The following is a 27,225-nucleotide window of genomic DNA, read 5'->3' as shown; positions in this document are numbered from 1 at the left end:
TGATCTACTTCTTTTTGTTTGTTTCATTTTCTTTTGATAAGCCTGCCGGGGTCTAGAAATGCTCTACCACACTCTTCAAAAACAGTAACAACAACAACAAAACAGTGGTGGCGGAGGGCTACTGGGTAATAATGGAAATGTTCTGCGAGTCAGATTGAATTTTATTATTGCAGAAAAATCTGCGACTTAAAGGAAGGTTACAAACATTTAAAGTAAATTCTTCTGTTTGGGTGAAATTGCTTGAGATATAATATGAACCATCTGTAATTTACCTGGGCGGCCCTATTAAACAGGCATGCTACTTTCACTCCCAGACCCCCATTCGCCCATTCCCATTCAAAAACAACAAGTACCCCCAACTGACTAAGGGAAATTTGCTCTCCAAATGCACAGTTTTATAAAAACAAACTTTCCCTGACCGAGTGTTAAAGCAAAGTTTTCATCCCTACTTACATGGCTTTGCATTGTCAGCTCGAAACACATCTGCCTGTAAGGGAGGAATTCAATGAAATATCTGTCAAATTCATATTCATCCTGTTTCTTACAGAATCAATTCGAGGTAACAAACAGTCAAGATATTTAAAATAACTGGAGCCCAGAAAATAAAAGACTAATATAGCTCTTTGAAGTCACAGACTGAAACTCACACCCCAAATTCTGGTTACTTCCCACATCTCCTATATTTTTTGGTAAAATGCATTTCTAAAGCACTTATTGTGAATTAAAGGTTTCAAAATGGACCAGAATTCATTTATGGATTAATATTATCAAATTTTAAGTAGGAAAAAAAATACAATTCCTGATAATTTTACGGCACAAAGTAGTAGTCAGATGACTCAAAAAACAAAGCTCACATTAGGAAGAAAGGGATCTGCAGTTGCTGTTTTTAAAAACACGAGCAAAATAAGGGCAAAGATATTGTTTCTGCTGCCTAAGACAGACGGACTTTAATAACACTTAACAGAATGATGCACATAATGATCTCAGAAAGCACTTCTTATGCCTCATCCATCATGCCGAGGAGAAAATGAAGCCTTCGACAGCATTAGGAATTATTCTAGATCTTGTCAGTAATTCGCAGCTCCTCCGTAGCATCACAACACAAATGTGCGTGTGTGAGACACTGACCATTAATCTAGGAGTTTTTTCTATTCACAACAGCGTGCCGAGAATGTATCAATTGTTTCATGGAGAAATAGCACATTTGAAGCCACACTAAATAAAACAAGAAAAATCAGGGAGATATATGGATAGATAAACAGTGTGTTAAGGAATGAAAATGTTTTCTATCACTATGAGAGAAATCAAACCCACGTCCCTAGTGCAGGGGCTAGGTGAATTGCAAACTATAAATGCCCCCGCTTAAGAGCCAGACTCTCACTGATTAAAAGTTTCTGTAAAGTTGCAACATACTGTCAACATCCTTAAATAATAAGCCTGTATGTAATGAGAAAATGATGGGCTTCTTTTCTGTCCTGAAGAACGATGCAAAAAGATCCACTTTCTGTCCTTCAGGCAGAAAATCCAAGTGAGCACCTAGGTTGTTTCACTCATTTTAGAGTTCTCATGGGGTGCAAAAAATGGAGCAGGGCATCCTGAAGATGAATAAAATTATCAGCCTATTCACCCATATCTCTAGCTTCGACAGTATGTCAGTGGTGAAACAAATTTGAACTCCCAACCCTCACGATAAAACAAACAGACTTTGGCAGCATTCTCCTCAAAATAAGCTCTGTTCTTAAGAGTATGATGACTATTCTAAAATAGACTCTGCTCCAGAGAAAAAGGTTTATAAATATTTGCAAAACAAACTCTTAAAACATTCCTCTGAGTCCACTCCAAATTGATTTCTGTACATGCACTGTAAAGATAAAAGTTGACTGCATGTCTGGTTTATGATAAATTAAGACGGTTTAACTTCCAGCAATCATATACCCCACACAGATGTCTTTCTGTGAAGTTCTGTGAGCTACTCGACAACCAAAAAAAGGCAGGCACTTGTCAAATGGAAGGAAATGCATGCTTCTTGCAGTGGCTGGCGGGGAGCAGGGAAGGAAGGGCAACGACAAATACACAGGTGAGAAAATGTAAATACAAACCAACAGTAATAATCACTATGTTTAACGTAGTAGAATGCAGGTTTCCCCTTAACAATTACCTGAAGTATGTCAGAGAACTAAAAACAGGCCAAAACCACTTAGAAATTGGGGTGCAGTCTCAAGAGTTCGTCTCATTTTCAATACTCGAAATAGGAAAGGTTTTATTAACAAGCAAATGAACAAAAAACCATTTTGCCCCTTTGGAAGGATGGACAAATTTCAAGAGAACACAGAGGTGCTACGTAGGCAACTCAGGTGGGCTACTTCACCCAGCACCCCGAGCCCCAGCTCAGAAAAACAGTTTATTATTCACAAGTAACAAATTCAAGGGCAGGATAAAAACAGAGCTCCCAGGAAGTGAATACTGCCTGGTCCCCTCCCTCCCCATCTGCATCAGCCCACCTTCCCAGGCCTCCCTTCCCTCACCCCCCACCGAAAGCTATAAAGCAGAAATGTCACTAAGAGCATCACCATGGTCTGGCAATGGACAGATATTTATACTGAATAATGCTCATGTCAGGAATGAGTAAAACCAGGTTTAAAATGGAGGTTTTCACAAAATAATGAAGAGGAAATGTCATGCTAGCAGCAGTAACAGCATAAATTGTGCTTATTCACTCATTATCCTTTCCCCTCCCCTTCCCCCATGGAAACATCATTTTTATTTTTCAAATCTACATGCATCCAAGAGAGCATGGCTTTCACCATAGTTGCTGCTCTTTCAGATCCAAGGACTAAACACAAGGATCATTTTTTTAAAGATTAACAAATAATAAATAAAAGCATGGCAATGGGAACACGTTTCCTTCCGGATTTCAATTCCAAGAGGTAAACAGGATCCCCCAACAAAATTACCTGGAGTTTAACTTTTACTTTCTCTAATTGAACTACAGAGAGAATGACAGCTAAAAAGGTCACCTGCTCAACAGTTAAAAAAAAAAAAAAAATCCTCCTCCAGCCGAGGAAGGACAGGAAAAGTGTTTACATTTCAATCGTTCAGATGCCCGTCCTGAAAAGAATCACAAAAGAATACTCAAGAAGATCTTTCTGTGGCAGCTTTCTGAGGAGGTATCAGGGCCAGAGAAGGCAGCAACATGGGGGTTAACTGTAACTACAGACAATTCAGTGAGGTCTAGGTGAGATCCACTTTGGAGGTCTAGATTTCAGGCAAAAAACAAAAAAAAACAAAAACCCCCAATACCCATAAGGATCCCTGTCCCCTCTACAAAAAAAAAAAAAAAAAAAAAAAACCCCCCAAACCCCTTAAGGATCCCCGTCCCCTCTAAAAAAAAAAAAAAAAAAGTCCTGTAAACCTCTGCTGTCTGGCAGCAAGCCTGCATACTCTCTAGTGCCGAGATAAAGACCCAATCTGCTCATCAAACACCTCCAGGCTCCTCCATCTAATAGGAACAAATTGGCAATGACTGCCCAAGCTAGTAACACAGGCCCACTGATTTGTAGATTGATACAGATGCCTAATGATCCCCTTGGGCAGATCAATAGGAACAATCCTCATCCCTGCCTTTCTTCTTTATTGGCCTAGAAGACTAAGGCAAGGAGAGAGCAGGATGTAGAGGCGGCGGCAGTACCACCTGGGGACAGATGGAGAGCAAGGATACAGGTGTTGATGTGTAGGAGGAAAGCCACTCCAGACCAGCACTCAAGAACTTTTTTCCGACTATCTTGATTCATTCTCTGTATTTGGCAGGCAAAGGGTGTAAGAATAGGACACAAGATACTTTTCTATTAATAGTAGCTGTGCACAGCATTCAGTGAGACCCAGCTTAGAGTAAGCACGGCTACCTCCATCTGGGAAAGGGGAAGAGAAACGATGCAAACCCAAGTGCCCCTCAAAGAAGATGAACCAGGTGGACAGAAAATGCCAGAGGTGTGGATGAGAGCGAGTCAAAGAGGGTGAAGATGTGATGTTCCATCTTAGGAAAAACTTAGAACAGACAAATGTGAAGTGCCTATGATCAAAGAGGGGGCAACGATGATCGACATTTTTAAATATCATACAAAGAAGGCAAGTGGATTTATCAGCTGTATTGCTTGAACACGCTTAAAGCACCCTCTGCCCTCACCTAAGTTGGCCAGCTCGTCCTCACACATGGGGCTTTTTCTCCCAACGCTTCACCTTTCTCTTCACCTCTAACTGAGCAGGTTTTCTAGAAGCTGACAGTAGCTCACTCTCACACTGACTCTTCTTCCTCCTTGTGCAGACCAACACCCCCTCCCCACCCCTAGAGTTAGGGCTTGTTTTCCATTTGTATATTATTCTTGCGAATAAAATTATCCAATTAGGAAATCCATTTAAAGTCCTTAACAATAACAGGGAAAAACTAATGGAGTTGCTTTGGATTTTCTTTTTCAATAAATTAATGTTAGTGATGTTCTGTGGATTCTTAAGTGCTCATTTATATCATCAGGGTTATTGCACACATATCAATTAGTCCTAAATTTCTATACTGATTTGTCTATACTATAGGAAGTCCATCCTCCTGAAGAAGCAGTAGCTGAGACTAATCAAAGGAAAACTTACTAGCAGACAGAATGAATTTGACTTCTAAAACAAATAAATCAACGCAGTCTAAAAATCTTTGTAGTTTGATTTTATATTCTTCTTCTACTTTTAATTATGGGAGAGTTGGGGTTTTTTTAAGCCTCTCCGTTCTTCCCCCACAAATCCTTTTACAACTACTCCGTGCACATTTGCAGGTGTTGCATACAAAATAGCCAAAAGGAAAGGGAAAAAATGTTCAGATTTTACTCCTGCATTCAGACCTGCAACTAGCCGCCTGAGAATTTGCTTTGTTCAGTAATCAGTCTGGTTTGGTTTTGTTATTAAAGGGAGATAACACTGAATGCCAGAGATGGAATTGCATTTTCTTTACCGTCAACGGTTGAAACACTTGCCACCCCACCGATCCCAGTGAAAGATTTTTTTTTTTGTTGTAATAATAAAAATGTTTTTAATCTCAACCTCCCTCTTTTTCTGGTTGAGGGGGGGACCACATGCAAAATACAACTGAAGCTACAGGGAAAAACCTTGGTATCCCAGCCCACTGTGTAACATCACAAATGAGTAATCTCTTTCCTGCATGTTCTATCCTCCTTTTTGAATAAAAGCGAACGGAGAGCGGCGTTACATTTTGACAGTGAAAGGTTTGCACCGATGGACCAAACAATCACGTGCACTGGAGCTGCAGTACTGACCACTTAAAATTCAAATTTCACACTAACGATAAGTGTAATCATGGCAATCAGCATCACCACCACCACCACCACCATCATCACAATAAAAAGATGCATTCTGTTCGCTGGTGACATCAATCAACCGTGTGCTGAAGATCAGAAGCGGCGCTCCCCTCTTGCTTTCTCGCTCTGTCTTGCTGCTCCCCCACCTCCCCCACCCCCCCACCCCCCCACCCCCTGGCACCCCCACCCCCCTGCTCTGAGAAGTGATCACATTTAATTCATTGCATCATTATGTCATCTCCATACTAATCTCTGCCCTCACACCTCCACCACTTTGACATGCAAATGAGCTAGAAAAAAGCCACACATTAATATAAAAAAGTCACAGCAATCATGTCTGATTTCCTGCCTTCCAGCCCCACAACACTCCCTCCAATCCCCACCTCTCCCCCCATCTCTCTTTCCAGCACGCTGTGCTGGTGATCACAAGAAACAACAGCAATCTGTTGAAGATCAGACGCTAAGACAGGGAGGTGGGGAGAAGGATACAACACATACACGTGTCAGCAACGCGGCCCAGGCAGTCCTATTTGCATATTCACATGAGTTCCATTCTCAGATTGCTTATGCAGGAAAGAAGTTAGGTAGCTCCCCCACCCACCTACCCTCCCCGAGCCATAAAGAAACAGCTCTGGGGGGGCGGGGAGGAAGGGGGGAGAGAGAGAGAGAATACATGAATGGAAAGGGAAAGAGAGAGAGAGAATGTGAGGAGAAAGGGGAACGGAGAGAAAGAGAGAGAGAGAGGGAAGGAAAGAAAAGAAAGGCTGTCCACATCTGCCTTACCTCAGCTAGCTTGCTTTCTGTTGCTCTTAAAAGGAATTCCCTGTGGTTCCTTTAGAATTTTTGAGAACCATCCTTCAGGATTTTTACTTCTCTCTCTCTCTTTCTCTCTCTCTCCCACTCTCTCTCTCCCTCTCTCCCTGTCTCTCTCTCTCTCCCCCTCTCTCTCTATCTTCCTCCTCCTCCTCTTTCTGTGTTGTGACTGGGTTTATAAAAAAAAATAAAAAGACAAGTCCATGTTCAGCTAGCAGTCAAGAAGGCATCATGAAGTCCTGGGCTACAGGGGGAGGGAAGAGAGGAGGGGAGGGTCACAGCTTAATGCTTTACAAAGGAGAACCTGGAGTCTGTTTTTAAAACATCCCTCTCACATACAATGACTAGCCAAGACAAAAATATACGTACTATATATATACATAGAGACATATGAACATTTTCACCAGTAACTCAGATGTCAAAAATGTTAAGACTGTGATGCAAACAAATGTAGGAAAATTATGAGTCATTGTGAAAATCCCATTGCAGAATCACTTTGCTGCTGATTGCAGAGGGGACCAGGCAGCTAGGGGCTTTATTTGCTGAATCACATTTGTGGCAATACCTGGGTAATAAGGGACTGGCTTGAGATGGGGTTTCAAGCTGCTGAGATAAATTTCCCAGCTTTGATCAGTTTTCACCAGTACTTTTGTGGTAATAAAAATGTGTGAACATGTCCACAAATTTTCTTCCAACAACTGAGAAGAAAGAAAGAAAGAAAGAAAAAGGAAGGAAGGAAAAGGAAGAAAGGGAAAGGAAGGAAGGAAGGAAAACTGCAATTAAATATAAATGCAAGCTGATATAACTAATAATAATAGGTCTGTTTAAATATTCCTTATGAAGTGTAAAATTGGTATGAATTAAAAACATAGAATGATTCGGTGCAAAATGAAGCTGATTTTCTAGTGGCCTACTGTATAATATTATCCTAATTGACTTTATTAGCTCCGGTGAAATGTTACTGTCCCTCCAAGGAACCTGCCTTCGAAGACGAGTGAGCCGCTGCAGCGCTGATGAACAGCAGCTAATTCAAAGAAATTAAGTGCTAGTCTGTTAAGTGAAAGGAATAAAAACATTTTCAAAATACAACAAATGGTGTGTAGTTCAATTCCATTTCTCAACCTGTTCATTTCAACTAGCAAAGACAAAAAGGCATCCGATATGGTGAGAAACTTTAATAGAAATATAATTCTAATTGGCCAGAGGGATGCTTTTGCAAATTGGTTTTGAACATTAATCCTAAACTTAAATGGTATGAACAATGTTTCCCTGTAAAAGGAAAAAAAAGAAGATGCATAGTGAAGTTTTAAGTCCCTTAAAATTTGTGCTTGTGAGCATCCAGGAACTAATAGGGGCATTATAAAAAGGATAATTATAAAAGCAATGTAAAAATATGAATTACAGCACATTTACGTACAACACACAAGGACCCAAATGTGGGTCATTATCTAGATCACGACATATTACAGATGAGAGTACACCATTTTATATGTACAACTGATTGTGCAAGGGAAAGAAGGAAGGAGTTTAAAAGACATTAGTGTTCACACGAATAAAGAACTTGGGGACCATTTGTTGAGGATGGTTAAGTAAATGCCAAAATAAAAATTGTTTCTTTATTTGAAACATAACTCTTGGCAGACATACATCAGAGAAATTAATTTCTGTCTCTCGGAGAAACTATGAAAAGAGCAGTGTTATGTATTCATGGCTTGAATTTGAAAAGGAGGGGGAAAATGCAATTTTAAGAATCTGACCCTAATGCACAAATTATAGCTCTCTACCCAAAATTGATTAAAAAAAATCTATGACCAGACTCATCAGTGAGTCCCCAAAATAAAGAGAAAAAGAAAATAACCAAAACATTAGACCAAGGAACGTTATATTTCAATATTATCATATGAATTAAATGTAATCCTTGAAGCGACTAGTCCCTGGGGTCACATATTAGGCCTGCCCCCCCTCCCCCACCCCCCCTTTTTTTTTTATTTAATAGAGGTCATCCAGGCTGAAAAGCAAAACCCAAATGAAAAGCATCTTCAGTGTGCTTATAACATGAGCTGCAAGGGGTCAGGCTGCGTCTTGTATGGCCTCATAAAAAATACATAACCAGACAGTCTAATACTATTTCTTTGCATTCATTTTTGGATGGGGGATGGGGGATGGGGGCTGGGGGCTGGGAAGAAAAAAGGATTGATATTTGTAGCCACGATGAAAAAAAAAATCAAAGAGCACAAAAATACACTTTTAAAAAGAGGAGAGTTAATGTTTTTCTTTTGTGAAGTGCAATTCTAAAATGAGATTAATTTAAAATACATATTGACCTCAATTTTTTAAGACAGTAAAAGGTGTATAAACGTGTGTCTATATTCCCTATTTTTTTTCTGCTAGTCAAGTTAATTGGAAGCTTAGCTACATTAGGCCCCTCTTCCAGTGAATGTCTTCAACACAGTAAATACTTACTTAAATACAGACTTATAAAACACACCTATTTCAGATGATTTCTAAAAATGAAACAACAATGAGGAAAAAAAAAATACCTTGCTAGGGCTTTCTGCTCTACCTCAATCCAGAAAATGTAAGCAGACATACCAGGAGAGAAGAAGGAGGGGGGGTTAGAGGAAGAGAAAAATGGGAGGAGAGAAGGAGAGAAAAAAAGGTGAATAACAACTGAACAACAAAAACAGCTCTCAATGCTGGAAAGATGAGAGAAGCTCTAAATGTATGCTTTCCCCTCCCCCTCACTTCTTTCCTCCCAAATATAGCCCAGAGATGAGTGACCCTGCTGGGGAAGATGGAGGCAGAGAGGTGACCCTGCGCTAACCAGCCTGTTAGAACTAATAAGGTGTTCTCCTAAGGCACTCCACTGACATTAGGGCAGCGTGGAGATCACTCTCCTTGTTATTGCCCATCCTCAGCTTGAAATTTACTACTCCTTTGCATTATTAAAGAGACAGCTCACATCCAATATGGGACAGAGAAGATTTGGTGAAGATAAATAACTCTGCATTATTTTTATTTAAATGTTATGTTTGTACTCAGTAGTCCAGATATTAAAAATCTACGATTTTACAACATAGCCATGTGAATAATCTGCCATTGGTGACTCCCACTGAGATAGTGAAGTGGCAAGAAAAGAAGTCTGGTTTTATATTTTTATATTCTCCTCCTTCCCCATTCCAACTGTGGTGGCGGGGGAGGGGTGCATAGAATAGGAAGAGCTATTCAAAGGTGCCTAATTTTGGTAATATCTTCCGCGTGGCCTTGTGATCCACCACGGGTCAGCTATGAAGTTTTCATAAATAGGACTTAGTCTGTAACCAAATATCCCACTTAGAACTTCATGGCTCTTAATCATGACAAAGGGGTAAACATTTAGGGTTTTACATAATATGTTTTAAGGATGTGCTTATGTTCCTATAATAACTTAGTTTGCTTGAAAAGCGAGATGTTATCAAGACTTAAAGGTATGTGGAAGTCAGGAGATGCCATCTTCCATCTAGTCTAGAAAACCCCACATGAATGGCACAGATGGTTGGCTCATGATATAACCCAAGAGCATAAGTGTTTAATTAGGATTTTAGGCAAAAATATTATAACACAAATGGCTTTCTTCCAAAGTATCACTATGCCAAGGCGAAAAAATTTATTTGTCCAAATAATGATCATCCTAATAATTGATCATAGAGAATTAAACAATGGGCAAATGGACACAAGGACGATTTTATTAATTTTGACCTTGGTTGTTTTAAATTGTGGTGTTAAGAAATACAGTCTTTATTGCATAAAGGTTTAAAAGTAGTCAGAATATTTCTCCAAGGGGCACCTGGGCGGCTCAGCCATTACACATCTGCCTTCGGCTCAGGTCATGATCCCAGGATCTTGGGATCGAGCTCCGCATCGGGCTCCCTGCTCAGCGGGAAGCCTGCTTCTCCCTCTCCCACTCCCCCTGCTTGTGTTCCCTCTCTCGCTGTCTCTCTCTGTCAAAGAAAGAAAGAAAAGAAAGAAAGAAGGAAAGGTTTCTCCAAATCCACCTGAGAGGTATTTCTTTGGGAATGTGCACAGGTGCAGCATGACTCCATCAAGATTGAATGCAGGCAGCAGTGATAAGAAAGAAATACTGGACAACACAGTAGTTGTTGATTACTTAGTTAAGACCTTATTTTCCTCATAATCCTAAAAGTTTGCTTAAAAAAATATGAACATCTGAGTGCAGAGAACCAGTGTATATTCCCATTTCATAAAGACACATACTTTGACCAGAATAAATTTCTAACTACTTTCTGATTTTTTGTATCCTCTCATTTCATCTTCAGTAAAGACTAGCCACTAAAAATACTACCTTACAAACAGAAAACCTACCACTCCTCTTGGCAGTCATAGACTGGTTTAAAATAATCTCCAACAGGATGACAGCATGGCCTTGAGTTGGGTGATAATGTAATCTGATAAATTTAACAATGGAGAGAAAGGACTACTAATCAATAAATATATGCGGAATGAACAGTCGACAATCAGTTGAAGACACCCAAGGATGCTTTCATCATAATCTGTAGGAAAAACAATCGTGATCAAAGCAACTCTACAAATGGACACTTATCTCTTGAATGGAATTCTATTGAACTGACCAATAGAGATCATATGCTACAATAGACCCTTCTTAATCTTCAGTCTGAATTTGGAGCAATGACCTAAACAAATTATTCCAAAATGTTTTAGGGAGAATCTGTTTATGTTGAAATTCTACTACACTAGAGTACTCCCCAATTTCTTTGTCATTTTGTAAACTCAATCAATGACTTGCTGCCATAAGTAGTTCATTAGTTCAGGTTCAATACCCTTTGTTACAAAGTGATTTGCATGGCATAGGTATTTGCTGTGATTGAACACAAATACACAAATAATTACCATCAGACTACTGGCATACCGTAAGGGAAGGCCCATTAAGAATCAACATCTTCAAAAGAGAGGTCTAAGTAATAATTAGACAGGCTTCTTTGGCTACATAACAGCTTTAGAACACAATACATGTTTTGGAGTGAATTAATTGGTGAGCCACCAATTAAAAACCAGAATCAGGTCTACTTCCCGTGCTTTGTGCAGGACCCAGTACCATTATTTATTCACATGCATTCAGGTAGCAAGATGCTAAACGGTTCAATCAAAACACATGAATGGGGCCCTGAGAGTTAGGAGTCCTGTGTTCTAGGCCTGGCACAGCCATTAGGCTACTGTGTGAACTTGGGACTACCACTTCACTTCTCTTGGTTCCCCTTTCTTCATATACAAAATGAGCAACCCATGGGGTTCTGGTCAATAAGATCTGTTTACATTCCTTCAGAAGATGTATAATAATTGAAATTCCCTTTCCTTTTAAGTTAGAGTTTGAGAGCCTCCAAGTATATGTAGAATGAGCATAAGATCAGTGGTGATGAGTACACTCCGGACCCAGACCCACAGTCAGCTACCACGGGTCCTCCAACATCACAGAGCTTTAAGTTATCTTGTTCACAGTCCTGTGGAGTTCAATGCATAAACATCATAGGCCTTTGCTTAATACCAAAAGCCAAAAAGAGGGAAGAGATGTTGAAATGAAGCTCATGAGGTGATTAAAATAGTATTAATTATGCCAAATTGCCTCAAGAAGTTCACAGGATATATTTACCTGATAAAAATTCTTCTATAGAATAGCAAATATGTCTAGTACTTGAAAAATGTTCAAATAAAATATATGAATATATGTATACATACAAGCAATGATATCCCATTTGGCTTTTAATTGGGACTTTTCAGTCACTATGATTTCTTTAGAGATGGGAAACTCCAAATCTCCCTGATTTCATCATTTAAAGCACAAATACAAAATTATACAAAATTAACTTACATAGTATAAAATCTAAGAATTTCAATAGTCAGATTATGAAAGCAAATTTTACCTCTTTTATACTTTTCATTTCCAAAATTACATATGAAAATAATGTCATTTTTCCCTTTTTATGACAAATCACTTTTTCCTTTCATAATTTCTTCTGTGTAAATTTAAAAAGTATTTATCACTCATTAAGTGAAAAAAAGGCAATATTTGTTTATATTTACCATCATTAATGATGGTTTTAAAATAAAATTTATAATATAATCCTTAATAATGTACTAATCTAAGATGAAATAGTTTTCACTTAAAATTATCTCTTCATAATATACTACACAAAAATGATGAACTGATTTTTAAAATTCCTAAGAGGGTTGACAAGATTATAAATTACTGTGAAAATGGTCTATGGGTCAAAAGAGGTTGGGAAATGCTGATCTCTGAGGTCTATTTCAGCTCTAAAATTCTATATTTTAAATGGGACACCTCTGACTTTTCTAAATTAGTGGAAAGTAAACTTGCAAAGACTGCCAAATCCCCCATCACTCCACTAGATTCTTCCAAATTCACATGAATGTAACATACCAAGTCTAAAAACTTAGACAAATGAAAATCTGGAAACAGGAAAAATACATAAGTGCATTTTAAATGTGAACTTATCCACTGTATCTTATCTTTCCACATTATTTGCTGGGTTGCTAATTTACTTTATTCAGTGTGCCATTTGATCTTAAAAACTTGTAAGACAATAGCCTGCATATACTGGTGTACCCTGGCAATGAACTGGATTTAAAAAGTTCCTAGATTTTTGGGGCGCCTGGGTGGCTCAGTCGTTGGGCGTCTGCCTTTGGCTCAGGTCATGATCCCAGGGTCCTGGGATTGAGCCCCACATCGGGCTCTCTGCTCCGCGGGAAGCCTGCTTCTCCCTCTCCCACTCCCCCTGCTTGTGTTCCCTCTCTGGCTGTGTCTCTCTCTGTCAAATAAATAAAATCTTTAAAAAAAAAAAAAGTTCCTAGATTTCTAAATGAAATTTTCAGCAACATCATTCAAGTCACTGAGAATATTCTTTTAAAGAAAAAAGCCAGTGAAAGGAGCAAGAAAAGAAACAAGATCGTAAGACGTCCTCAATCTTTGAACTCGTGGATCAGAAGAGGAGAGGTGAGGCTGCTGCCGACCAAGAGGGGACACTCAGGGACACTTACAGGAGAGAGTTTGGATCTTAAACAAAATTACAGCATCTGCGAAAAACTTAGGTTTCAGAAAGAGCTGGATTACAGTTGGTCCTAGGCTTTTAGTGTTATGTAACAGAGTATACCAATATTTTTCTGTCAAGAGCCAGAGAGTAAATATTTTAGGTTTTGCAAGCCACACAGTCTCATCACAACGATTCAACTGTCACTGTAGTAGAAAATCAGCCATAGACAATACTAAACCAGTGAGCATGGCTGTGTTCCAATAAAACTTTATTTATAAACAAGGTAGGTGGGCCAGACTCAGCCTGCAGTTTGCTGAGATGTCGTCTATAATACCTTTTTAAGTGATGCAATTGAAGGATGGAATAAGGGGTGGAGATGTCCAATAGAAGAGAAAGAATTAGAGAATCTTAATGATTGCAAATACATAAGATTTTAAACCATTTTGACTAGCATTTGGAATCTCTATCTGGAGTAATAACAACCTATATATGCATAAGACTCACCCTTTCAAAGTACAGTAAATCTGTCAGAACTAACCCCCTGATGAAGCAGATCAATTCATATTAGTTCCACTTTACAGATAAGGAAATTGAGGCTGAGAGACCCAGATTTCTCAAAGATTTCTGAGTCAGTAAATGGCAGAGCTGGCACTGGCCTTTGGGTTTTCAGATACTTCTGAGTGCTCCTTCAAATGAAATTACTGTTTAAAATACATGCACACACACACACACACGCCACCCCCACATACAGTTTGTTTTCAAGACAAATTAATGCCATAGAGTAAAAATTTACTACCAGAATCAGGGTGTTTATGAGAAGCTTAGAAAATAACTAAAATAAGCAATAAAATAAGCTAAGTATAAAGTATCAATTGACAAATTTAGTCGGGTTCAGCTATCGAAGTTTCTTGTGCTGAACTAAATAATGTGCAATGTTATCTCAATTCTAAAATGCTTTGGGAATCACTATTTTTTGTAACAAATACTTGATGGCTTTCTTTTGAAAAATCAACTCTGCATATAGTCAGGGTAGCAGAAACATCTACTGCACAATGAAACTTCCTTCCATTTCAATTCTCTTTATCCCTGTCCCCCACTGCATTCATTCAAGTAACATACTCATGTGCTACACTGAAGTTTTACAAAGTTGAAAAGTCCAAAATACAAAATTATCATCCACGTCTACCATAATAGTCATGTAGAATTCTTTACACTATAAAGACAAACTTTCTTTTTTGCAATGATTATTGAGAGCCATTTTCACAGAGTAAGACAGAGATTCCTAAGTTACCTCGTAAACTGAGCTTTTGATTTGGCGTCATGATAGTGTGACAGATTAACTTGTTTCTTTAATAGCATCCAATGAGAGGGTATTAAAGAGGCACGTTCTGCATGGAGCACTGGGTGTTACACGCAAACAATGAATCATGGAACACTACATCAAAAACAAATGATGTACTGTATGGTGACTAACATAATAAAAATAAAATTAAAAAAAATATATCCAATGAGAAAAAAGTAAAGGCCGATTTAATATATAATGATAGGTTCTCGTCGAAGACTTCATAGGACATTGGAGAAGCAAAAGTTCTGTGGGAAGTGAAATGGAGGAAAAAGGTGGGAAATTGGAATCCTCACATATGGCACATACTAAAATCCCAAAGAAACTCTACCATAACAGTTCCACTGTAATATTTCCACTTAAAACTAAAAATGAGACCCCCCCATATTTATACATACGAACTTGCAAAAATTCATGTTCAAGGAGTGTAGAAAATAATAGTGAAGAATTTTTCATTGAAGCACATTTTTAAACTTCAATATTGTATTTTGAGTAGCACTATCAAATTGAATGGGTCATCAAAATGATGGATCAGTGATTTAAAATGAACTCAGTGTGTAAAAGGGAAAATAACCACGACACTGAAAATTATTAAAACAATAATCCCATCAGGCTCAAAATCCAAAGAATCAACTTAATAAGTAAAGTATCATATACGAAAATACATTTTTTCTTTGAATAAATCCACCATCAGTGCTTTAGTTTCAACAAAACATCACATAGAACATTAAATTAATGTTGTTAATTTAAACTTTAATGGTTTTTATAGGAACTTTATATAGTAATCTGTAAATTAGTTTAGGCTTACAGCTGTATAAAAGCTATATGCATAGGAAATTAATGCCTAATTTAATGTTTGTCCAGATTTAAATAATATATCATATAAAATGGCTAAAAATAATTTCCATCAATGTCAGGAGTCCAAAAGAATAAACCAGTTTAACAAGAACCAGATGTGGTTCTTTAAGAGAAGAGTTGGGCGTGCACAGACCTTTCCTATCGGGCAGCCTTTTCTTCTCGAACAAGGTCTGGAACGGAAGGAGAACCCATAAGAGCTCCTGGAGGCTGACTAATTAAAAGTCATCCATAGCATGATTCCTCAGCTGTCCAGCTACAGGTGTGACCAGCAGCCACCCTTGTATCCCTCTGCGCCCAAGAATCCCATTTGCCTATTTTATATGTTTCTGCATATCTAATGATAACAGTTACTATTTTATGAGATTTTCTTACCATGACTACCTTTTGCAAATATCTCAAAATATACTCCCTATGCCTAATTAATTTATACTTATAATAAGGTTTTTTTTTAAATAAGGTGCAATTAGAAACTGCTCTAGAACTTAAGAGAAAACGCAGCTCAAAGAAATTCAGTTCAATATATACCAGCACCTACATAGGTAAAAGACATTTACAAAGCATTAAGGATAGAGAGCTAAATTAGGTTAACGGTCTCTACACCAAAACACAGAAGCAGGCCACATTTCATTCATAATCCAGTGCCTGTTAGGTTATTTCAAGCCACCAAGAGAAGAGAAAAAAAAGTTTTAAAAAATTTGGTGGTAGTGTTGTCCATAAAAATACAACAGGTTATTTTTTTAATCGTAATGACAAGAGTGATTATTAAGAGTTCATGAGCAAAAAAAAAAAAAAAAAAAAAAAATTTTTTTTTTTTTTTATTAAAAAAAAAGATTATTTATAATTAATTAAAAAAAAAAAAAAAAAAAAAAAAAAAGAGTTCATGAGCATCGTCCTAAGCAAGCTGCATGTATTATCTCATTTAATCCTGAGAACACTTCATAAGGCAAGTGTAACTATTACCTCCATTTTTTAAACCTGCTCTCTTTCTTTTTTAAGATTTTATTTATTTATTTGAGAGAGAGAGGGGGAGAGCACAGAGGGAACGTGAGAGGGAGAAGCTGACTCTCCAGTGAGCAGAGAGCCCAACGTGGGACTCAATCCCCAGGACCCTGAAATCATGAAGGCAGATGCTTAACCAACTGCGTCACCCAGGTGCCCCAATTACCTCCATCTTTAAAAGAAGAACCTACAGCATTTTTAGCTTGTAAACACACCAAATAAAATTAGGTGGAAAGACAAAATTGCCACTGTTTAGGTCAAAAATAACTGAGTATTGACAACTATCGATAAATGTAGTAGTTGATATGCAGTAAAAAAAAAAAATTTCCAAGAAGTTTCCATCTAAATACCATCCCTTGCAGTGTAGAACAACCAGATCTCAATTTACCCATTTCCAGGTCACCAGTTAGTTCATCCACCAACGTAACATAGTACAAGTGGGTACTTAATAGAGAGTCATCCTCTACTTAGAATTCTCAGGTAGAGCGTGACGATGACTTGATATCTTAATTAAGAAGTTTGCAAAAATCTAAATATCTTCACTCTTTCTCAATGCAGGAGAATGCCCCTGCTTCTCACAGCTCCCTCTCTGGTCTGATCAAGTCTTTGGTTTTGTACTCTGCACCAAAGTTGTACATGTTAGATTTTTAATTGCAGAAAAATACAATATGATGTCTATAAGTATTACAAAGATGGCAAAAAGCATGAATGATAATATACTTTCATGTCAGGCATGGGCCTCCTTCTCTTACCTCCTTGCCTAATATACTATATCATATCTTTTGTAAATATAAAATTACTTGCTAAGAATTCATGTAAGCACAACATAAACAATATAAATATTTTTTTAAATGTACACAGGCAACCTAGAAATCGCCATCTGTAACTAAGACCCCTTTATTGCCTTGATCAATTTTCAACTCCTTAAAATAAATTATTCTCAGAAAAGTTCACTTAAAAATTCTCCAGAATTTGGCTGGACCACATTTAAACCATCCCAGGCAAGTGAAAAACCATGGTTATGGTTTCAAGACTTCCAGGAAAAGAAGTTCCAATCAACCATTCATACGTTGGTGTGATTTTAACTATTACTGAACTACTCCTTATATTTAGCCTAAATCCTTAATGTAATACATCATCTTAATTTCCTGTCATTTCTTTTCTTAGTGGACAAGAACTGCAATTAAATTACATGAGATTGAGGTAGACCCTGGCTTCTAAAAAATAAATATCTGATGAGAAGCTGTTCAGTGCATCTAGAATTTCCTTAACCTAATATTTGAACAACTGTTTAAATAGTGGATGCTATAAATGCTATCAAAACAATGTACAAAACTCAACGTACTGAGTCATAATCACCTACTACAGTCATTGACCAAAATCTCAACAGAGAAACTCTACCTAAGCATTTCGCAGGAAAGCCAGCAAGAGCTAGTCTCCTCATTTCAGCAAGTTCCACACATACCCAGATCTCACGCCTGGTTGAGCTTATGTTCAAAAAGCAAGTTCTGCCCTACTCCAGCCCTATAGTAGATGGTATCACAGACTAGTGTTACAAGAGCAGTGGCCTCAAATTGTTAAATTCAAGAAATCACACACAGATTCTTCACCCAAGTGAACCCACAAAGCCCCAGGACAATAGTGGAAATACACTGATTCTGGCCTGAAAAGTTAATTCACCCCTTCACTGCTGTCCTGCTAGGTAGTTTTCTTGCTTCTCCTAACATTCTACTGATTTTCACTGATTTAACTTGCTTAATTCTAAGATGTATTTTGAAATGGACACTTCATTGGTTTTCATTTTCATTGCTTTCAACAGAGCCTACTTAAAATGTGGCACAGAATTAAATTACTTAAAGACCAACTATAGTTAATCAGACCTTCGCTTCTATAACTGAAAGCTCCTATTGAACACGCTTGAAAACAAAGTCAGTGCCTCATTTTCCAGGATCATAATTCATGTAGCACAGTGACTTATTAAATATTAAACATTTTTTGATAAAACATCAATATTCTTTGTTTTACATCAAAACTTGTGTGCCTGTAAAATGTCCCCACCACATCTTCCCCCCGTTCTCTTTCTTTGCATTTTGATATTGACAAAATGAAACTGGGATCGTAACATTTTTGTCACACTGCACAGTGACTGCTACCCAAATTATGTAACCCGTTCTAAAGCCCGTTTCCTGCAAGTACCACCATCTAATTTGTTAAGTCCCCTAAAGGAAACAAGGCATGTGGGAAACAGATGGAGAAAAGCACAGTGGAGTAGGAATGGAAAAGAGATTTCACTTGAAGAGAAGTCGAATAAGAAGGAAATGTGGATAGAAACTGGAGTCAAATATCCAGATTGGGGCACAGCTTCAAGGGACAGGAGGACAAAAATCAGAAAATGAATGGAAAAGACCCAGAGGCAGGATATAGAAGGGGGGAAATCCCCAGAGACACAAGGTATAATGGTCACTTATTATGGCCACTCAATTTTATAACAAATCAAAAGATGGATTTTTATCTTGGTGTGCGGAATGTTCAGTATTTGGGTTCTCTAGCTGAGGGCATCTTAACCTGGATGCTTAAACCTCAAAAGGATCATTGATGGGCATCACGGAGTACAAGAATGCTCTGAAATACTGCATAAAACTTGAGGGGGGTGTGCATGTGAGAGAGAGAGACAGAGAAAGACAGAGACAGGATATGCAGATGTGTGAGAGTAAGAGTATATGTGTGTACATGTGCATATGGACATAGCTTTCATCAGATTCTCAAAGGAATCCATGACCCTAAGTAAGTTAAGAATCACTGCCCTAGAGGCTAAAGGCACTGTATACCCATCTCCCTTTGGTACAGCGGGGGAAAACACTGTGACTGCCTTGAGTGATTTCCCCTGCAGCTTCCTTTATGGGTCACGGGACTTATTTGAATTACAGGTCACCAACTGCGAGGAAGGTGCTCATGGTCACATTCACTACGATGGAAACTTCCCCGCAACTACCCACATTGGAACACAACATGCAAACAGATACATTCAGGTGCATTGTGATAAATAATGTACTCCACAGGGCTGGGGAAGGGCATTGTATGGCCAAGAAAAAGCCACCTCGAACTTACAAAAGGAAGGATGCTAGCAGAGAAGAAAGAATGAATGCCATCCTCAGTGAGCAGGGTAATACTGAAAACACTGGATGTGAGTTCTGTCTTTTATAATGCTGCCGAATAATCCCAATATTTCTGTCACTATCAGCTAACCAAAAAACATGAGGGATGAACGATGAGTATACACCACTCACACTAAAGTCGGGAAATTCCTGTGATTGACTGACACTCCATCATCTTTCTCTAGAAGTATTTATATTGGACCAGGCATGGCAGATACGATATTGCTTAATCTGTATTGTAGTTGCTGTTGCTTCTGTATCTTCCCTAACCACAAATAAAACTTAGCTCATTGAATCTGTAAGCTAAACAAACATCCATCATCAATAATTAACACCTACACACACACACACACACACACACACGCACACGCACAACTACATACACAGAGAAAACGTATTCATAGGTTCGGAAAGCCTCCTGTAAATACAGGAAATAGTACATTTCTACCAAACCAACTTTGCTATAGTTTTCAGTTTAAGGATGAGCGCTCAAATAATCTCGTTCTCTTGTTTTATTCTGTTAAAAGCACTGGAGCTGTCTTAAGAAACTCCCTTTGTGTTCTCTTACAGGATACCATCTAAAAAAACCCCACTGAACAGTAGGAAATGTTTATGTCAGGGGTACAGATCCTTCAGCTGTTTTGCATGCCAAACTAAACTAGTTTTCAACACCACTGGAGCCCTCTCAGAAGTGTGTGCACATATTAAATGTCTAGACCTTTCAAGATGTTTGAACAAGAGATTAAGCCTTGTATTTCCCAGTCTCACCAATTTGAAATATTCATGTGGAGATAGAGTGGGTATGAGATGTCCAGGAGTTATCATCAGGAAATATCTAATGACATCATGAAAACTCTGCTAACCTACAAGTAATTCCTACCAAGATTTACAAACAAGGAGGAATGAAGCTTTACCAGTGGAGAAATACAGATGAAAACCAGCAGGCTTCTGGCCAGCAAAATGAAGTGCACATGAAAGTATTATTATAGGCTCCAAAAAGTTGTGATTCTGATTTTCTACATTGGATTTTTACTTGATCAGAAACCCATCAAGCTAAATTTTGGATACAGGTTGACCAAACCAAAACACAAAAGGCAGAGAGAGTCTAACAATCTATTTTCATCAGAAGAGAAATTTTGCCCAGGATCTGCTTTCATTTAATTCTGATAGTAATTTTTAAACTTTTACTCATTGTTTCTATGTCATGTAATAGCTTTGTGGAACCTAGTAATTGCTAAGAAACAGTATCTTTTTGTAAAGTTTTGTGAATTTTCAGACATTAATCACTTCTCTATACAGGCAATATTGGGTACCATCCTCTAAATTGCATTTTTAAAATTTTTTAAAAATATTTTTAGAGAGAGGGAATGGGGAGAGCAGAGGGAGGGGGAGGGAGGGAGGGAGAAGGTGGGGGGCAGAGAGAGAGAGAGAGAGAATCTCAAGCAGGTTCCACACCCAGCATGGAGCCCGATGTGGGGTTCAATCTCACAACCCTGAGATCATGACCTGAGCTGAAATCAAGAGTTGGACACCCAGCCCACTGAGCCACCCAGGCACCCCTGAAATTTCATTTTTTAAATAACTTTGGTTTCAAAATATATTTCAAATGAGTTTGGATTTCTTTCTTTCATTTTTGTCATCACCAGGATTTATTTACCTATTCATTTATAAAGCTTCATAACTAGCCTGAGAAATGCTTAATATTGACTTCAGCAGACACCATTTTTATTTATTAGCAGGATCCAAAACAACTTTCTCATATTTACTTCTGGAAACTCCAAACAGTTCCTTCCTTTTTTTATTTCTCTGTGCCTTCAATTGCTTCCTACTCTTGGAGGGGAAAAAAAGAAAAACCCTACTTTTCCACTTTAAGAACTTAAACAGAAAGATTTCAGTGATTTAAAATCAACTCACTGATGCAATACAAAAACTATAAATGTCATATAGAGTGTTCACAAGTTGAACAACCCAGGAAAACATGACAGGATTATTCCAAAGTTGTTATTGGAAAAAAGAGTGGCTTGATTTTGTTCTGCCATCATCATCCTCAGAGAGCTATGTAACAGAGTGACTTTTTTTTAACAGCAAGCAGTAGCATTCACGCTCAGGAATAAACCATCTTCGGATAGGAAACACTCTCATATGCCACTTTACATGTGGAAAATGAGCCAAATTGCAAGATAAAAACAACAAAAAGAAAATGCTAAACTCTTTTTCATGTACAAACATAGAAATCAGGAGGTGGGAGAAGGAGACAAGAAATGAGAAGAGTATCAAATAGAAAAAGAAGTGAGTGATTCAAAGAAAAGTAGTCAAGTTTCTGTAGTTAAGAGGCTAAAGATTCCCTTGAAAAAATAGATTATTCATTATAAAGTTGCTTGTATCACTGCAAAGTAAATTCCTTTTGCCTCTAAACCTTTAACCAAGTGGGTTGCTAAAGCGTATCTTATGTAAGTGGTTTGGGGAAAATGAAGGTAAGGGCTGACTTTCCTAATTAGGTTGCTATGGAATGCAGAGACTTCCAGGAGTGAAAAAAAAGCTTGATAGAGTACGGTTTTTGTGGGGACCTGGAAGTCACTGGAATCAAGTACTTAGAGCCAGGAGGGGCCACAGAAACACAGTCCCCAGAAATTAATTGCATTTTTGGTGAGATCTTCAGGTTTCCTATAGGATGTTATCTAACCATCAACTTAAATCTCAAAGGACAAATTCATGTCAACTGACATCTGGGGAACCCTGACAGTCCTTGTGTGGCTAAACTTCTCCTCTCATAGGCTTCTCTGAATCAACAACTTCTTCACTAAGGCAAAGAAACCCCACTTGACCTAATTTCAGGAGTTCAGTTTTGAGCTGCATACTCTGCTTCTGTCACACATGTGAATTTCTTTCTTCTTCTAGATTTTTAGCTTTAATTTCCTAATTGACACTGTGGAAAAGAAAAGAGAAAAGCCTGGTTTGTATTCCCTTTTGGTGATGGAAATGACTCATGAGGATGTCCATGAACTGAGAAATCCATTTTTGAAGTCTTGGCTTGTAACCTACTACTTAAGGGAAGCTCTGGTTTTCCCCAAGCCTCACCTGCTGCCCAGGCAGCTCCCAGGTTATGAATCAAGGCAGTGAGGGGTGACATCTGAGGGCCAGCTGTGTACCCCAGGTATATGCCCATTCCTACCTACCCCAGCACCACAAAACCCAGTATTTCTTCTTACTCTTAAGACAGAATTAGATCATGGCGTTTAACTGAAAATGAGAAATAAATTTAGTGTGCTTTCTGTCCCATGTATCCCTAGTACTTCTTGTTTATAATAATACAGAGATAAAGATCACTGTGTGTAAAATTGGTTTTCCAACAAATTCTGTTGCCCTTAAAATAAGTTTCCCAAGATAAAAAAAAAGAAGGAAAACAACCAAAGCAGGAAGGAAGTAATAGAGAAAAGGAAAACAAACAAACAAACAAACAAACAATCCAGAACAGTAAAGGTCCATTGAAATATAACATGCATTACCTGGCTAGAAATGTTGTCACATGAACTAAGAAAGTTTGATGTGTTTGAACTGTATTGTGACTCCCCTCTGGAAGAAAACATAGAGGAAAGACATAGTTGTCTGCTTGGGCTTCTCTCCAAGGAGGTCTCTCGGAAGCTCAGAATGTCAGACACCCCGAAGTAGGAAATGGGAGGGCGGGTATGGGAAACAATCTTAAGAATGGCCCAATGGGTCAGCTGCATTTGCACAAGTCCTGCAGGGCAAAGAAGGTCTGCAAAAGATACCAGACTTGCATGTGGCTGCTAGAAGATTCTGGTCTAAAAATCGAACAATTAGGGTCACAAAGGAAGGCTTGGATACATATCAAGCTTGACGAGAGTAAGACAAACTGTCTTGCACTTACATAGCCAGCCTACAGGAAGCTACCAGGAAGACAAGAAAATGTGTGTGTAAATAGGCAGGGAGAAAAGGTGACCAGTGGCCACTTGGTTCCTAAAAAGCATCTTTGGGGCTCTGTCTGTGGCTTTTACTTATCTATTTATCCATCTATCTACCTACCGACCGACTTGAAGAGAATCCTAAGGGACGGCCACGACTTTCATCCGTCTTCACCTGGCTTGTAGCAGAGGTGAACTGCAAGGCAAACCAGTTAAGATATAAAGTCATATTCACAATTTTTTATTTCTTTTAGACCCATCCTAATTTATTTTAGACTGTTCAATTCTATTTTATAGTAACAAATAAATGACTTACATGTAAATCCCAGCAATTACTGAATGAATATTTGCTGTTTTTGGAAAGCAATATGTAGACTCTACTGGTCTTTTCCCTTACCAAAATGCATTAAGGAAGAAAAGAAATAGTATTGGAAAACAGGAAAATTTTGGGAACAGTGAAGACACAGCAACCCACGGTGTCAGCTTCAAGGGACATCTTTTTACCCCTTCTCCCCTAAATCTGCCTGATCATACAAAGAATGTCTGCCAAACAGATGATGCTCTTAAATGGGGTCCATGGACTTGAGGAGGGACAATCCACCTCCAACACTGTTCTATTAGCATAATATATTGTGTAATTCCATTTATAGGAAATGTCCAAAACAGGCAAATCCATAAAGACAAAAAGTAGAATAGTGGTAACCTAGAAATGGGGATAAGGTATAGGGAGTTGGGAAGAAACGGGAATGACTGCATGGGTATGGGATTTATTTTGGGGATGATAAAAATGTTCTAAAACTAATTGTGATCATGACTGCACAACTCTGAATATGTTGGAAATCACTGAATTACGCACTTTAAGCGGTGAGTGGTATAATACGCAAATTCTATCTCATTAAAGCTGTCGGCTAAAAAAAAAAAAAAAAAAAAAAGACACACTGACCCACCAGAAATGTACGGTTAGACCTTCCGGTAAAAGAGCAACACTTGGAGGGTGTGCTCATCAAACTCTGAAGCAATGGAGAAAATGCCAAGGAGAGTAAATAAATATAAGGGCTGCCTTATTTACCAATACAAACCTCAGAAAGAAGGAGACTTTTCTGGGTCTTCAGTGAGTTTGGCTTAAATTTATTTTTTTTCTATAGCAACTGGACTAAATACTGCACTAATTGAATTCTCCCTGGGTGAAGTGCCTATAACTTAGTGAAGACATTTAAAACGAACATGGCAACAAAGGAAACTCTGTGCCAGGTGGGTCAGTGAGCGGCTTCACTGGACAAATGGGACCAGCTCCTCTGATCCTTCTGCTTCTGGCTATCAAAGCTCTCATCAGTGAAAGCCAATGAGTTTTCAACATCCTAAGACAGTAAGGAGGTTGTAGTATTTGCAGGGATAATTTTAAATACAGAAATATTTAGCAACATTTTCTGATATGCAACATTTTCTGGTATGCAACACTGTGCTTCTCCAGGCAGTAATAGTATGTTATAGGGCAGAATGTCATTTTTATTAAGGCTAGGGTATTGGTTACAAATTGTGCGATATCCTCCATACCATACATTTTCCCATGTGGACAAAATTTATTTGGAGTGTGTCCTCCGAAATAAATTTAAATACCAATAAATTGATGGTGATTCAAAAAAAAAATACTTATAAATGTGTCTTTTTAACTAAGCATTACTGACAGAAACATTAAAATCAAGGGGTATAATTTTCTGGAAGTAGCCACAAGGAGAGGGATTTTAGCACAAACACAGTGAAACTCCTAGTTCAAGATTCACTTTCTAGCCCAGTGAAGATACTGGGGAGGGAGAAGAAGGAGAGCAGGACATTTAAAAGCCAGCAATCTGACACAAAGTTGAATGAATGTTCCCACCTTCTTTAAAGGAGAGAGGCAGGACAATAGGCAGTTTTCTCACAGACATTTTCATTTGTTAATCATGTGCAGCAGAGCCCCACCAGTTCACCCATCTGCCTGAACACAAAGTCCTCAACTTTCCACATTTAAGTTCTACGGATAGTTTTAATGTATTACCAATTAAACAAGTTTTCCCTTCCACTGTGGTTTTTGGACTTAGAGAAAAATCTGATTCACTTTTACTGTTGTTAGAGAAGATGAGAAGGAAGAGAGAACCTGAATTACTACTTTATCAGACCAAAGTTAAATGTCACCAAGTTACAACTCTATAGAACCGACACCCTTGGTAGCCATGCGACCAAAGGAAGCCAAGATTGACAAGGTACAGATTCAAATGCATTTTCTCCATACCAGCCACACAGAAAGAAGGGGTATAATCCAGACACATGTAAACCATACATACACAGCCATCTTGCTGGTTGAGTAAGGATATGTGGTAATTTATCCTGAAATACTTCCTTCTAAATGGAAAAAAAAAAAAAAAAAAGCAACCCGGTTTTACTGTCCCAGGGAGGGTATGACAGCAACAATTTACAATTTCCTCCCATCTCATTCTTGTTCATCCTCCCTCCCTCTGCCCCCTCGCTGCGTCTGCCTTTCCACTCACATCCATTCTCCATTTCCTGATAACTTTGCATCACGTTAGTTCATGCCTAATATAAAATGGTGGTATGTGGAGGAATTTAAAAACAAACAAACAAACAAAAGGTAAGAAAAAGGAAAAGAGAGTATGACTGGGAGGAAGATCGGAGAAAGAGGAAGATTGAGAGAGACAGAGAGAATGTCAAAACCCAAGTCTGGCATTTGCCTATTTAAATTCCATCCTGCAGCCCTGGCCAAGCTGAGCGATAGATGGGCTGCATTATGAATTTCTGATCAGACAACTGATAGGTTATGAGAGAGGACATAATCCCATTGAGAAAGCCTTTTCTTCCAAGCAGGGGCAAGTAATAGCCTAGCCTTGAGAGACGGCTCCTTGCTCTGCCCTTTATGTGCATGTGTGTGTGCGTATACATATATAAATTTTTGCTTTCCTTAAAAAAAGTCACAATAAGCATTTTATGATGATAAATGTGTAGCAGTAATTGACGATTGCTTGCATCTGAAACAGGGACGTGCCTTGGCAAATCAGATACCCTCCCTCACCAAATAAACTGTGTGGCTTTTTTAAAACCACATTAGAATTCTCTCCTTTGCCCATCTTATTCTGGTACCCACATTGATGACCTAAAAGAAAAGTGAAAAGATTGAAAACACACAACAACACTGGTATCTGGGGTACATTCTACGATTTGCTTCCCTTTCAGTATTTTGTGTTTACCTCAAAAAAGAAATACCATGCACCTACAACGGACAATATCATTCACATACAATATTCAAAGGAGAAAAAAACCAAGTCTTAAAGACTTTTTTTTTAATTCCCACACATGTGAAACAATATTTTAAATTGCTTTATGTAGTAATTATAGGCAGTTAATTACTCTAGCTCTAGTTAAGCATTACACTAACTAAGAGGTTTGTAGGTTAATTGAAAATTGTATAATTGAGACAGGGTATTAAGTATCCAAGTCAAGACTTTGCAACAGCTTATGACTACTGCACCATAAAAAGTTAGAAACCACAGGCCTGGTATCAGGGGCTGCTGGAGTCAAGTCTATTAGCCTCTCTGCATCAGATGCACCCACACACACAAAAAAAGACCTCCAGCTGCAATTTGTAAGCGAAAGAAAAGTCACTCAGAATTATACGAGTTATAATAGCATTACAGACAAGAGAGGTGTTTATAAATACAAGCA

The sequence above is a fragment of the Neomonachus schauinslandi genome, chromosome 16 (genome assembly GCF_002201575.2).
Source record: "Neomonachus schauinslandi chromosome 16, ASM220157v2, whole genome shotgun sequence".
Taxonomy (NCBI): Eukaryota; Metazoa; Chordata; class Mammalia; order Carnivora; family Phocidae; genus Neomonachus; species Neomonachus schauinslandi.
The sequence above is the reverse complement of the archived record's forward strand: the minus strand, read 5'-3'. Positions refer to the sequence as shown.